We start from the raw sequence: 14723 nt of genomic DNA, 5'->3' as shown, positions 1-14723 counted from the left end.
CCCCTGGGATTTTTTTCCCTAAAGAGTTAGGGGTGCAAGGATATAGACGAAATTTTAATCAAGAACACCCCCCCCGGTCAATGGTGTCCTGCTTTACCAATGTTAAAATCTGGTCACCTTAAATTACGTATCCTAAGAATTGATGTAAATGTGGGTATCTGCCAATGACAGCCCATGCATAATGATATCACCAGACAAATACTGAGACATAAAACTGCATTGGATGTCATGATACTATATAATCGTGACATTTGTATGATGATGTACAATTTCGTTGTATTTAAGTACAATGACAATAAAGATTATACTTATGAGATTATATAGCAGCGATGGTGAACCTTTTTTGGCTTGTGTGCCATAAGTGGGCGGAGCGCAGGGGGGTCGTGTGTGGGTGTGCCACACCCATAATGAAATGCGCAACCCCCAGTGTGCATGCGCGCACTACAGGCGCTCCCCCTCCCATTTTTACATGCTTTTTTCGCCCTCCCCAGGCTCCAGAGGCTTTATAGGAGCCTGGGGAAGGCGAAAACAGCCTTCCCCGCCCCCCCGGATGCCATCCGGAGGCGTCAGTGAAGCCTCCGGACAGTCCCTGAAGCCTTTGGAGTGCTCAAAACGATCCTCCGAGCAAACCAGAAGTGACTTCCGGTTTGCTCGGAGGGTTGTTTTGAGCGCTCCGAAGGCTTCAGGGACCGTCCGGAGGCTTCGCTGATGCCTTCGGAGCGCTCAAAACGACCCTCCGAGCAAACTGGAAGTCACTTCCGGTTTGCTCAGAGGGTCGTTTTAAGCATTCTGAAGGCTTCGGGGACCATCCGGAGGCTTCCCTGACACCTTCGGAGGGCTTCCGGGGGCCGGGGGAGGTTGTTTTCGCCCTCCCCAGACTCCTATAAAGCCTCTGGAGTCTAGGGAGGGCGAAAAATGGCTTTAAAAAAGGGTGAACTCAGCTGGCCAGCGTGCGCATATGCGCTGGCCAGCTGACAGGGCAGCGCCTTGCGTGCCCTGACAAATGGCTCCGCGTGCCACCTGTGGCACGCATGCCATAGGTTCGCCATCACTGTTATATAGCTTGTTATAGATACCCCTAAAGGAATGTACTGTTCCTCCAGAGTGTGGGCCTCTGTTCTTTGCACTGATACTAAAAACGTCAGAGGCAGCATTAAATACATTTGCACAATGATCTACTACAGGCACTATTCTTTTTAAAAATCTCTTTAATATTACAAAAACACACACCTGGTAATGAAATTTTATTGAACGTTTTTACTAAGGTTGGATAGCCACTTCAAGATCATTTGAACTGTGACAATTTATTTCAAGTACCCCACACCCCAAATTTCAGATGATATTAGAAGAAAATGAAGGAACATTAAAGTGCAAGAGAATTTGGTGCAACATTTATTATGCTCATCTTACCAACTCTTAGGATTCCTAGTTAATTGCAGAATTCTGGGTTAAAGAAAGGAAGTTAACTGAAGAGGTGAAATAAAGAAACACTAATTCCCTACAAGATAAAAATAGAAAAACAAATTAATATAGAAAAGAGAACTGTAGTTGGTAATCTCTATGTGCATGTGAGCATAAATAAAGGATATTTTTCGAAACAAATTTCTATTAACCTGAAAAATAAATGTATGCTTATTTTTGTTTTCTGCATCTTTATCAATTGTTCTTGCCTATTTTCAAAAAAGAAGAACAATGTGCATCTATGAACAAAACTGGAGTATTTGAACTTGGCAAATTACAGTTGTGATGAAGTCCCTGCTGAATATAAGCAAATTGTATGCCAGCTGAAAGACATCCTGTTTCCTATAAACAATCAATCAGGCACTAGTTAGAAATCATTGTAGTTGTTGTTAAAACAGTCATCCCCTGCTGTGCAACTATCTACTGTGACGTGAGATGTATGAAATTGTGCAAAACAGATATGTAAGATTAAGCAGCAAACTAGCCACAACGTTCTGTTTTTGACGTACTGAGGCAACCTACCACAGATCCCTGAAAAATCTGTAAGTTTCATTCCAAGTTTTAAAAATATGACAGATTTAAAACACTTTTGATCATGTTCTTTCTAATTCTAACTCAAGTTTAGTTTGATATTGCAATTGCAAGCTACCATTTTCTAAAACTCTTGTTCAAACTGCTGTTGAAATAATCAGTGAGATGCTACACTTAGTGCTTTATTATGTCTGGTTGAAGGATGGGTTTCCAGGTTTCCCCACTTTTTAAAGCAACTTTAAATTTTACATGATTTTTAAATTCTCCATATGTATGTTTATTTTAATTTTATTAATTATTGCTAAGTAATATCATTATGTATGTGAAATACTTATATACAGGTAGTCCTCAACGTACAATAGTTCATTTAGTGACCATTCAAAGTTCCAACGGCACTAAAAATAGTGACATGACCATTTTTCACACGTATGACTGTTGCAGCATCCCCATGGTCACATGATTTACATTTGAATGCTTGGTAGCTGGTTCATGTTTATGTCAGCTACAGTGTCCCAGGTCTTGTGATCATTTTTTGCAACCTTCTGAAAAGCAAAGACAATGGGGAAGCCAGGTTCACTTAACCACCATGTTACTTATTTAACAACTTCAATGATTCACAAACACAAAACTCATTGAACAAATTTCTCACTCTCAACATAAATTTTGGGCTCACTTGTGGTCATAAGTTGAGGACTACCTGAATATATTTATGATCATTTTAGTGTGAAAAATGAAAGGTGTTGGTGAAAGACAGTAGTGAGCAGGGTTCTTTGCTATAATTTATCAAGCAAATAAATTTAATACAGGATATATTGGTGAGAATTCTGCACACTGTTTGAAACTGTGGGCCTGGGAGGCTACTTAGGAGAGAGACGGGAGGGTTGGTCATAAAAGTTGAAACCAATGATGCTGTCTTGGGAAGGATCAGTTTCAACCAGAGGTGGGTTCCTACCTATTCGGACCGGTTCGGCCGAATAGGTAGTAAAAATCTGGTGTGCCTCTCCGAACTGGTAGTAATGGCAGCCTGGCCATGCCCTGAACCGATTCTCCAATGGTGCCGCCATCTTGGGTTTTGCTTTTGCACCTACGCAGAGCAATTTTTATTGCACTGGCTGACCACACCTCACAACTATCCGCTCCGATGTTCTCCCTGCCTCGCCTTCAGCCCGTGCATCCACAGAACTGCCTCCTCCTGCCTACACACAGGTAAGCATTCATACTAACCTAGCCCCCCCCCCATTGGCCAGCGTCTCCCAAAGCTGCTGGTGTTGCAACCCCCCTCCACTTGGAGCTCCGGTGGGGAGCTCCGGTGGGGATGAGCTCTCGGCACTTTTTCCACTGGTGGGAAAAAATGCTGAATGGGATCCTCGCTCACCTTTTGCCTAATTAGCTGGGTGGCTGGCCGGGAAAGAGGTGGGTAAGTGGCTGCGACTGTCTGGCATGGGCAGTGGCAGCGAGTGGTAAGGGAAGCGGGTCTTGGGAGAGACCTTCCCTTTCCCTCCAGAGAGCCCATGTGGGGAGAGAGGAGGCGGGCTAGTTTGAACACCGGTAGGCAGGTGGTTTGTGGCCAGCACCTCCTTCACTCTTTGAAGTGCTTCCTTTGCCCTTGGCAGCAGGGGCTGCTTTATCACATGCCTCCTTCCTCGCTCACCTGCTATCTCCATGGTGCTGCCAGAGGAAGTGAAAGAAGGAGAGGGGCTGGAGAAAGAAAGGAGGTGCACAATAAAGCAGCCCCCACTGCAAAGGGTGAAGGGGTGAACCTCTACTATTATGTGCCTCCTTTTCGAAGATGAACCGAGGCTGCGGGGAGCCCACCACGTGTTGCTTCCCCCTCCCAGATGTCACTCTCCTGCTATGGGATTGAGGGGGGTCAGAAAAATGTGTGTGGGGTACCCTAAGCCAGTCTTGCCATGTTCTGGTGTAGTGCTAACAGCTCAGGGTGGGCTATATGGGAACAGGGCAATGTAGCTTCCATGCCATGGGAAATTTGGAGAAAGGGTGCCTGTGTCTCTTACTTGCCTGCTTTTCTCTTGGAAGTCGAAGGAGGAAGGGTTGCCTCTCCCGCCCCGAGATATTTGCCTGAAGGGCCAGAGGGAGAGGGTGCGTCTGGCCTGGAGAGAGCCTGGTTGGGGGCCTACAAACCCACATATAATTTCCCACCTGCTATCCGCTGCCCTGCTCCCTCCTGGCAGTTCTCCAGCCTGCCAGAGCCCTGCCTTCCCTGCTCCTGGAATACATGGCCTCTCCGCAGCTGGCTGGAGAGGGTACCGGCCAAGGGAAGAGGTTTGCAAGCTTGCGGGATCATGGAGCTATTTGTCTGAGGTTTTGTCTGAGGTTTTTACAGCCTGCCTGGATAGTGAAATCCAAAACCTGCCCAAGAATCCTGCACTGTGGGTCTTAATCACTCCCATACATGGTGCTTTTATGGGCCATTTAGAGTGAGGATGCCTATAAAAGCAAGCAAGAGCCTGGAGCAGAGGAACACCACAGGGTGCCGCCTCTGGTGGAATGGGGGTGCCCCAAGAGGCCCCTTCCTCTGGCCGGCTGGCCTGGCCTCACCACTGAAGAGCTCAGGAGCCACCCAGCCAGCCCTGAGCTTCAAGCAGACAGCCGGGGAGGTGGGGGGGTTTGAAAACTAGAGTCAGGAACTTATGTGCTAGGGGAACCTTTACTTTTACCTTTAGAACACCAAGACATAAAAGATTATCTATAAATCTCACACATAGCATTCAGTGCCAGACCCCATGAAAGCTTCACACAATGTATAAACTGCCTGGAAGGAAGCCCCCAAAATCCACCTACAGGGGGAGTTGGTTCTTCAAACCAGGGGATTACAGATGGCAGTCTCGAGGAGAAAACTCATGCGTAAGTAAACGAGAGACCTCGCATGTGCCTGCACCGTGCCAACATTTCCCTTCCATGATATCTATATTGGGAAAATCTCAACTTCAATGCAGGCCAAGTCTGGGGGAGGCAGTTCTTCTCAACCCCTTGCCTCCTTCAACACAATGCAGGTCTGCTCTCCACACCACCGGTGGGGTGGGGAGTTTTGACATCCGGGCTCTGTGATTTTGACTGCCCCTGGGGGTGTTTTGGGGGGGTTGCAGCCGGTTCCTCCTCCCCCCTTGTCCTGAGCCAGGATCAGGTGAACTTTCCTCCCTCTCTCTCACCCTGCTTGCACAGTCCAGCGCCTCTGCCTGCATTTTTTCCTATCTCCCACCCTTTCCTTCCCGTTGTTCTCTCCCGCCCCTCCCCCCCTCGCCTGCAGATTTAAATACAAGTGTGGCCTCAGGGCTGCAAAGTTGAATGCTTCAATCTTTCTAGGAAATTTATGGCTTTTCCACACTCTAAATCCTCCGGCGGTCTATTTTTGAGTTTTCCTCCTCTCTTCTCCCCCCCCCCCACCTTCCCTCCATCGGAGTCTCAAAAAATTTCACCGTTTTGATGGACATGGGTTGGTGGGGTGGAGGTCATGTGACTGAGTGTGCGTGAGTGACATCAGGTTGGCCATGCCCACTCAGTCATGCCTCCCCACCTAGCCACACCCACAGAACCAGTAGTAAAAATGTTTGAAACTCATCCCTGGTTTCAACTACTCTGTATTTTGTTTCTGAATTTGGATAACAGAAATATCTCACATTACACATCTTTATGATATCTCATCTTTCCATTGATATTGTTAAAATATTGCTCTTTAGGAAAGTATTCAAATCTCTTTAATTTTTTAAAAAAACTTCTTTAGCTTCAGACGATGGTATTAAATGCATTTGAATTTCCAAACATGCTTTTGTAACAATTAAAAATTAAATGCACAATATCTGTGCAACATAGCCCATCAAGAGGATGCTAAGTGTCATATACTGTAGTATTATAAATCATCTACAGCTGGATATGACATTCAGTTTCAGTGTTTTCATTATTCACAAAGGAACAGGAAGAAATCCATCAGGCATATGTATAGGAAATTACTGAGTACTAAAGAGCTTTTTAGTTTTTACTTGCATAATTACAAAAGGAGTCTAAGTTTACAGTATTGTGAATATGCCAGTGCATATCAGTCAGAAATGATGAGTTCAATCTGTAGAAAGTGATTTTAAACAAATTATAGAATCTCCCTAAATTATGTTGCAGGATTTAATTTTTAATTTCCATTTCTGCTTAATATTCTTACCTGCAAGAAAAAGGTTTTTTTTCAATAGAATATATACATATGGGGGGAAGGAACTTAGAATAACTTTATTGTCACTTACAATGTATACTAAACATCATACATTTGTTGGAAGAAATGTTCATCTGGGTTCAGTTCCAAGTTTGTTTGTTGTTTGTTTTATTGGATTTATATGCCGCCCTTCTCCCAAAGGACTCAGGGCGGCGTACAGCATTAAAAAACACATATTACAAAACTTAAAAGAAAATTAGAAACAATCCAAGAAACAAACCAAATTAATATAACACTAACATTTTAAAAATTAGATAAAATTAACAGGCCAGGCCAGCTTGCTGGAAAAGCCAACTTTTTTGGGCGCGTCAGAAGGACCAGAGGTCGGGGATTATGCGAAGCTCCGGGGGCAGCTCATTCCAGAGGGAAGGTGCTCCCACAGAGAAGACTCTCCCCCTGGGGGTCGCTAGCCGACACTGTGTGGCCGACGGCACCCTGAGGAGGCCAACTCTGTGGGATCGCACTGGATGGTGGGAGCCTACTGGTGGTAGTAGGTGGTCTCACAGGTATCCTGGGCCTAAGCCATGGAGCGCTTTAAAGGTCATAATTAGTACCTTGAATCGTACCCGGAAAACAACCGGCAACCAATGCAGGCCGCCTAAAAGGGGTGTAACATGGGAGCACCTAGGTACCCCCATAATAACCCGCGCGGCCGCATTCTGGACCAGCTGAAGCCTCCGGGTGCTCTTCAAGGACAGCCCCAAGTAGAGAGCATTGCAGTAGTCCAGGCAAGAAAGGACGAGGGCATGAGTGACTGTGCATAGAGCATCCCGATCCAGGAAGGGGCGCAACTGACATACCAGGTGAACCTGGTAAAAGGCCCCCCTGGTCACTGCCATCAGGTGATCTTTGAAACTAAGCCACATGTCCAGGAGGACTCCCAGATTGCGGGCCCTCTCTGAGGGGGCTAAAATTTCTCCCACTCTCATCAAAGATGGAACAAGATGCACAAATCAGGATGACGGAAACCACAGCCACTCAGTCTTGGAGGGATTGAGCTTGAGCCTGTTCCTCCCCATCCAGATCCACACAGCCTCCAGGCATCGGGACATCACGTCGAGGGCATCGTTTGTGTGGTTTGGGATAGAGATGAAAAGTTAGGTGTCAGCATATTGATGATACCATACCCCAAAACCACGGATGATCTCGCCCAGCGGTTTCATATATATGTTGAACAGGAGGGGTGAGAGAACCGACCCCTGGGGCACCCCACAAGTGACGCACCTCGGGGTCGATCCCTGCCCTCCAGTCAACACGAACTGTGACCGATACGACAAGTAGGAGGAGAACCACTGTAAAACGGTGCCCCCCACTCCCAACCCCCCGAGTCATTGCAGTAGGATACCATGGTTGATGGTATTGAAAGCCGCCGAGAGGTCTAATAGGACCATGACAGAGGAGCAGCCCCTGTCCCGGGCCCACCAGAGATCATTGACCAACGCGACCAATGCCATCTCCATGCTGTACCCGGGCCTGAAACCCGACTGAAACGGATCCAGCTGATGTGCTACCACACTCTCAACAACCTTCAAGGCAGTGGGAAAGAACCCCTCTCTCAATGAAGCATTGGTAATCACCTGGATCCAGCCTCATGTCACCTCCCGGGAAGCCGAAACTAACCAAGAGGGACACGGGTCCAGCACACAAGTGGCAGCACTGAGTCTCCCCATAATCCTGTTCATGCCCTTGGGGGTCACAGGGTCAAACTCATCCCAGATTGTCTCCACAAGATTCATCCCCGTCGACTTGCCCGAATCTACCCAGTCAGAGTCCAAGCCTGTCCAGATCTGAGCGATTTTATCCTGCAGATACTGAACAAATTATTCAGCCCTACCCTGCAAGGGGTCTTTCCCAGTTCCTTGGTTAAGTAAGGAACGGGTCACCCTAACAGGGTGGCTGGGCAGTTATCTACGGACGCGATAAGAGCGGAAAAATGTTGCCGTTTTACCGCTTTTATCGCCACTAAATAGGATTTAATATGAATTCTTACTAGTGTTCGATCAGATTCGGACCGGCTGGCCCTCTAACCACTCTCTAGGCTTCTTTCTGGCGTTTCATCTCCCGGAGCTCCTCGGTAAACCAGGGAGCCACCCGGGATCGACACTGGGTCAGAGGCCGCAAAGGCACAACACAATCCAAGGCCCCAGTGGCTGCTCTATCCCAGGGCTTCAGTCGAGTTGTGAGCAAGGGATTCAGGAAAAGTCCCAAGTTCCATCAGGAACCTTTCCATCAGACGCCTGGGGCGGAACCATCTAGTTGGTTCCGCCTTCCTGTGGCGAGGGGTAGCGGTATGGAAGTCAAGCCTGATGAGGAAATGATCAGACCATGACAAGGGTTGAATAGAAATATCCCCTAAATCTAGATCATTCATCCACTGCCCAGAGACAAAAATCAGGTCGAGTGTATGTCCCCCATTATGGTTGGGGTCTTGAATTAACTGAGTTAGGCCCATAGCTGTCATGGAAGCCATGAACTCCCAAGCTGACTTGGATGTCTCACCAATGGAAAGCAGATTGAAATCCCCCAGGACCATAAGCCTGGGGAAATCAACTGCCAATCCAGCTAAGACATCCAGCAGCTCCGGTAGGGCCGATGAAACGTAGCAGGGAGACAGGCACATAACAAAAACGCCCACCTGAATTCCAAGGCCCCATTTCACAAAAAGGGACTCACACCCGCCTATCTGAGGCACAGTGACCTCCTGAGGTCTGAGACTTTCCCTAATAACCACCGCTGCCACCCCGCCCCTGCCCTGTGCTCTCGGCTGGTGAAATGCACGGAAGCCTGATGGGCATAGTTCACTAAGGGGAACACCCCTCTCATGGCCCAACCAGGTCTCTGTAATGCATGCCAGGTCCGAGTGCCGAGACCTCACCCCCATCGCCACGCCTACCTCTTGGAGCTCCAAGTGGTAAATGAGGGGAGCCTTATGCACCACAGACCTGGCGTTAAGCGACACCAGCTGGAGACCAGGGTCCTGTAATCCCAAGCACCCCGGGGTGTGAGAAGGGCGATGAGGGTCGGAGCGTGTGATCACTCTTAAACAGCGAACCCGTGTCCCCCGAACATAATTTGGCCCTCGGCCCCCGCCATATCTGCCTCTCCCACAAACAGTAGAGATGGTAAACCCCCCAATGGAATGGCTTAATGTCTCCCCCAGAATCCCAACCCTTCCCAGCACTCCCGATCTGCGCCCATTAGTTAGCTCTGGCCTGTGCCCTGGCAGACTCCCCCCCAAGCCTGTCTGAGCCATCCGAATCAACCCCCTGCCCCCCCTTAACATTTGATTTAAAACCCCTGTAAAAAACCCCTAAGAAATCTCTTCTTCGCATGCCACCTCTCGGGATCCCAAGATCCGTCATTAAGGAAGCGTCTTGATAGGCAAGAAGGCCATCCCTGGGAAAGGGGGAGTTCCCGGAGGGAGTAAAGTTCTGTCGCAGTATAACATAGAGGAGAGTGTGGCATCAACCAAACGGGATGACATCATGGGGAGATGGAACGAAGAGATAACATGTCCAGGGGGGGGGGCAGCCAACAGTGTTCACGGGGGTAGCGGGAAGCTTGTGTCCATCATAGAAATGGTCAGTGTTAAGGACAGTATGTAAGAGTAACAGCCAGCTGTCAAAATCACAGCAGATGATAGATTGTGAGGTGGTGAAGCGGCCAGTGATGGTGGTGGTGAGGACAGTGGTGGCAGCGGTGGCTGCTCCAACTTCAACGACTCCAACAGCCAAGTTCCGTCCATGCCAGCCGCGCTCAAATCCGTCGCCAGGGCCGCACTCCGTTGACCCAGTCCATAGTGTCATAGGAGGAGGGGCCAAATGGCACAGTACGGTGGCCCAGGCAACGGATGAAGGACCTCCCCTCACTCCAACTGCGCCCATGCCAATTACCGAAGTCATCTTCCGCTGGCATCAATATCCATGCCAGCTGCCTCAGCCACTCCCTGCTGATCCAATCTATCATGTCCATAAGCGAGGTGGAGGCGGGGGAGCAACCGGGATAACACCATGGCATGGGGAGCGGCAGCTGCAGAGACCCCAGTTCGGGCGTCCCACCGCCGCTGCCACCGACTACTGATCACACCCACGCCGGCTGCAGAGACCCCAGGCTGGGCATCCCGTCGCAGCCGCTGACCACACCCACGCTGGCAGCCGCCGACGCTCCCCATTCTCCTTTCACCGCCAACTGCCCCATTTCACTCATGATGTTCTGGCTACAAGGCAGGACATCGCAGCTCAAGGGTATCCCCGAGGTCCCAGGAAGTTCTCATAGCTGGACGTGGAACCAACGATGGGATAGGGTACCCCCTGCAAGCCCCAAGAAGGACAATCATCTCCCCGAAGCTCTCCTCAAATGCGACAGGACACCATTTTGGGAAGATAGGCACTGAAAACATGGAGACTGCTTGGAAAGATGGTTTAATGATGGACAGGACCACATGGTTTGAGGTCCTGGGCAAAAAGACCACGGGTGAAAGAGGAGAGAGATTTATACCATCTGTTGGGCTTTGAACTTGCTTCCTGTTCCTGTGTAAGAAATGTAATCTGATTGGTTGTTCTGATTGGAACAGCTTGCCTCCAGAAGCTATGAATGCCCCAACATTGGAAGTCTTTAAGAAGATGTTGGATAGCCATTTGTCTGAAATGGTATAGGGTTTCCTGCCTAGGCAGGGGGTTGGACTAGAAGACCTCCAAGGTCCCTTCCAACTCTGCTATTGTATTGTACTCCCATGAGGCCATGCAGGGGTAACTTTGTAGGTTGTCTTGAGTCCCAGACCTGGTTGAATCTTGCTGGATGATGATGTAATTAAGGGGCATTATGGCTTAATGACTTTGTCCTGGTTTAGATTTTGAGTGAGGGCTAATCCTATCATGCCCCGAGGGCCATGTCTTAATCCCATCGCCCTGCAGCTGGAGTATGGGGGTGGCGGGGAGCTGCAGGGAGCTGCTTTGTCTTTAAAACATGTTTCTCCATTTCTTATCCAGGGAAATATAATATTCTGCCTTTTTAATATTTCCTAAAATATTTCATTCTTCTAGGAGGGGGGTGGGTGCTAACTTTCTTCACATTAAAATGAATTTTTAAAGGGTCCCCACCTCTAATATACACTACATAAACATGACAAATAAATAAATACAAAATTATGCATGTACCCACATATATTATATGGCACAGAGAAACAACAGAGTCTAATTCAGATGTATATATGTACATGGTGAGAGAAACAAATCTTGCGAGTTTACCAGATGGATGGTAAACTGGCAAAGCTGTTACAGAACCTGGAAGTCCTGCTAGAAATACTTCAAAACCTCCTCCCAGAGGGGAGCAATCGAAACAGACTGTAAAGTGGGTGTGTGGGGTCTCTAACAATGCTTTGAGCTCTAAGCACATAGCACTTTTAAACAGTATCCTGAATGGCAGGAAGTGAGCTTCTTATAATCTTCTCGGCTGTCTTTACCACTCTCTATATGGACTTTCTATCTGAGGCACTGCTGCCACCAAACCAAACCGTGATGCAGTTTGTTAAAACACTCTCAATCACGCCTCTGTAAAAAGTGGCCAGGATAGAAGAAGGATGTGCTCTCCTCATTTGACACAGGAAATGCAGACACTGATTTGCATGCTTCACTAAGGATGACATGCACCCTTCTCTGCACCCCCAGATACTTAATATTGCAAATGGGAAACTGCTTCTTCCATAAGTTCCATGTGAATATTTTGTCTCCTTAGTGCTTGTTTTGCCTGGTCTCCTACTCCTGGTCTCCTAATTTGATTTTGTACTGCGTTCACCCAGTGCACAAATCTTATGGTGCATTATGCAATGAGAATTTTGCTTTTCACCCAGTTTGTTGCAAAGCCTAATGTATCAAAGAATATAACTGGGCCAAGGTCACTAAAGTGGATTCCATGTCTAAGGAAGGATTAAAACCTAGGTCTACTCCTAGTCTAGCACTGTAACCATTACACCTGATACTCTGGAAATTTATACATGAATATGTATACATGAATATGTATTAGTATATAGTAAATTAGAGTGTTTTAATTGGTAGGATTAAAAATGTGCAGGACTAGGGTCCTTAGGCTTGCCTTGGAGAGAAAAAATAGGCAATATATTTCTGGAGTATTTATATACAGTAGAACTAATTTCTCTTTCTTCTGTTATGTAAACATGTTAAAGAGAGTGGAAATCAGAACACCATTTAGATATAGATTTTACTTTCATACAATCCCATTTGTATTTTCTCTTGTTCTTAGATGTCACATGCTCATTCTTTTGCATTATTGTAAAGGTTATGTTCCCCTGATTTTCTCTTTAGGGCAGATCATGACGTGCTCAGGAACCCATTTGTATGATTTGATGTCCAGGAAAGTAATGTTTTGTTTTATGTTGGTCTACCAATAGATCAGCAAGTCACAAGTTATCAATGTAAGTCAGAGAAGAACTGGCACTTGTCCTTCCAGAACATTGGCTGGAACACCCATTCCTCATTCATATGGATGTATTCAGAACACTGTTTTATTAATATAATATCAATTAATTTTTTCCCTTTCTACTCCTGTTGTTCTGATGTCACCAGTCTCGAGGTTTAGGTAACACAAGTGCTAACATCAGAATAAACACTGTCAGGTCTAATACTGTATGAAATGTTGCTTCAGTGTTGTGATGACTTTTTGTCTTTTGGGAGATAGATGGTATCTTGCTTGACTTGTCACATGTGACAAGTGCTTGTTAAATTATTCAGGGGAAACAACAAAAGGATGTTTGCATTACGCACTGTTTTTTTTTTTTGTCTTGATCACAAGCCTAACGCTTTCCTCACAATACAAAATGCCAATAATTTTTAAAGAATCCTTTTAAAATGACAAATTATAAATCACAATAAGTTGAGTGCATAATATGTAGATTCCATCCAGGTAAGAGTATATCCAACAAGGAAATATGACATTATGATGTAACAATGATTATGAATATAGATAACTCTAAAAGATGATGAACTCAGTCACAGAAGATAAAACATTAAAGACTATTTGTCATTTCATGAAATCTTCATGTTCAGAGGGAGTGGCCACTAAAAAACATTTGACTAAAAATGGATATTATCTTTAAGTTCTCTTAGAGATACTCGTAGAAGTATTTAGTGGACTATTAAGGAATGTGCATTTTTTAATCTGACTCAGCAACTTCTTGGACCAAATAAGATGACAAAAATGAATTCTAGCAATTCAAAGGAACTTCCACACTTTGTGAAGGCCAAACTTGATAATCCTTGATTTATGACCAAAATTGGGACTGGAACTTTTGTTGCTAAGCAGTAAAGTTAAGTGAGCCATTATGCAACTGTGCCCAATTTTATGAACATTGTTGCCACTGTTGTTAAGTGAATCCTGCTTCCCCATTGACTGATTGTTGTAAGCTGGTTGGAAAGTCGCAAATAGTGATTATGTGATTCCAGCATGCTGCAACTATTGTAAATACATGCCAATTGCCAACCACCCAAACTATGATCCCATGATTATGGGGACACTGTGACACAGTGTAAGATAGGTCATTTTTTTCAGCACTGTTGAAACTCTGAACAATTGATAGACAAATGGTTGAAAATAGAGAATTATCTATACACTGAAAATGAGAATTAGATTCATGTTGTCTGTGGAGTAAATATTTTCCAATGTACAATATTATTCTTGTAATGAAAATCACACCCTATTCCAGTGCGTATATAAAACTGATAACAATAGTAATAGGCACCTTTGGTACAATCCCAAAACAACTGAATCACCACTTGAACACCATCAGCATTGATAAAATCAACACGTCAATTACAAAAGGTAGCTTTACTTGGAACTGCTTATATCCTGTGATGATACCTTTAACAACATTTGCCTATTCCAGGTCCTGGTAAGAACTTGATAAGTTGATAAAAATGCCAAAACTAATCTAAAATCTGGTTGACTGTGTAACAAACTATTATAATAAAGATAGGTGAATTCTCACATGCATATATATACATATTGAATACTTAGGAAATAAGGATTTGGAGACAGCTACACTATAGACTGCAAAAAGAATGATTCATTCAATCTGAATGTAGACAATGTAGTCACCAGGAATTGAACCTGATTTAATGTCATCTGTTACCATCTAATTACTGCACAATGTTTTCAATAACTGTGCATTGTAAAACTGAACTACCAAAATCCATATTGGTCCAAGTAGAATGAGATACTGAAGTTGCCATTGAACTAGGTTGATGGAAATCTAGAAGAAATCCAGGACAAAAGGAGTACACAGAAAGTTCGTGAAGCTTAGAAGAGCATTTTGTCTAATAGAAGAACTGGAGTATATATGATCTCATGAATAATGGTGATTGCCAGTTTATAATATCATGCATATAGTAGCATCTTGTCTCCTTGTCCAGCTCTCAATTTACCCAGAAATTTGGATTGATGCTCTAATTTCCATTGTTCCATATGTTGATGATGCTTTTACCCTCAAGCCATTTTCAAT

General features: G+C 45.5%; 1 protein-coding gene across 5 annotated transcripts in view; it reads right to left on the bottom strand.

Annotated features, from left to right (window-relative positions):
- GLRA2 (glycine receptor alpha 2) overlaps positions 1-14723 on the bottom strand; it is a 168780-nt gene that overhangs the window by 25236 nt on the left and 128821 nt on the right. The window lies entirely within an intron of this gene.

The sequence above is a fragment of the Natrix helvetica genome, assembly GCF_964273705.1.
Source record: "Natrix helvetica genome assembly, chromosome: 3".
Classification (NCBI taxonomy): domain Eukaryota; kingdom Metazoa; phylum Chordata; class Lepidosauria; order Squamata; family Natricidae; genus Natrix; species Natrix helvetica.
The sequence above is the reverse complement of the archived record's forward strand: the minus strand, read 5'-3'. Positions and strand labels throughout refer to the sequence as shown.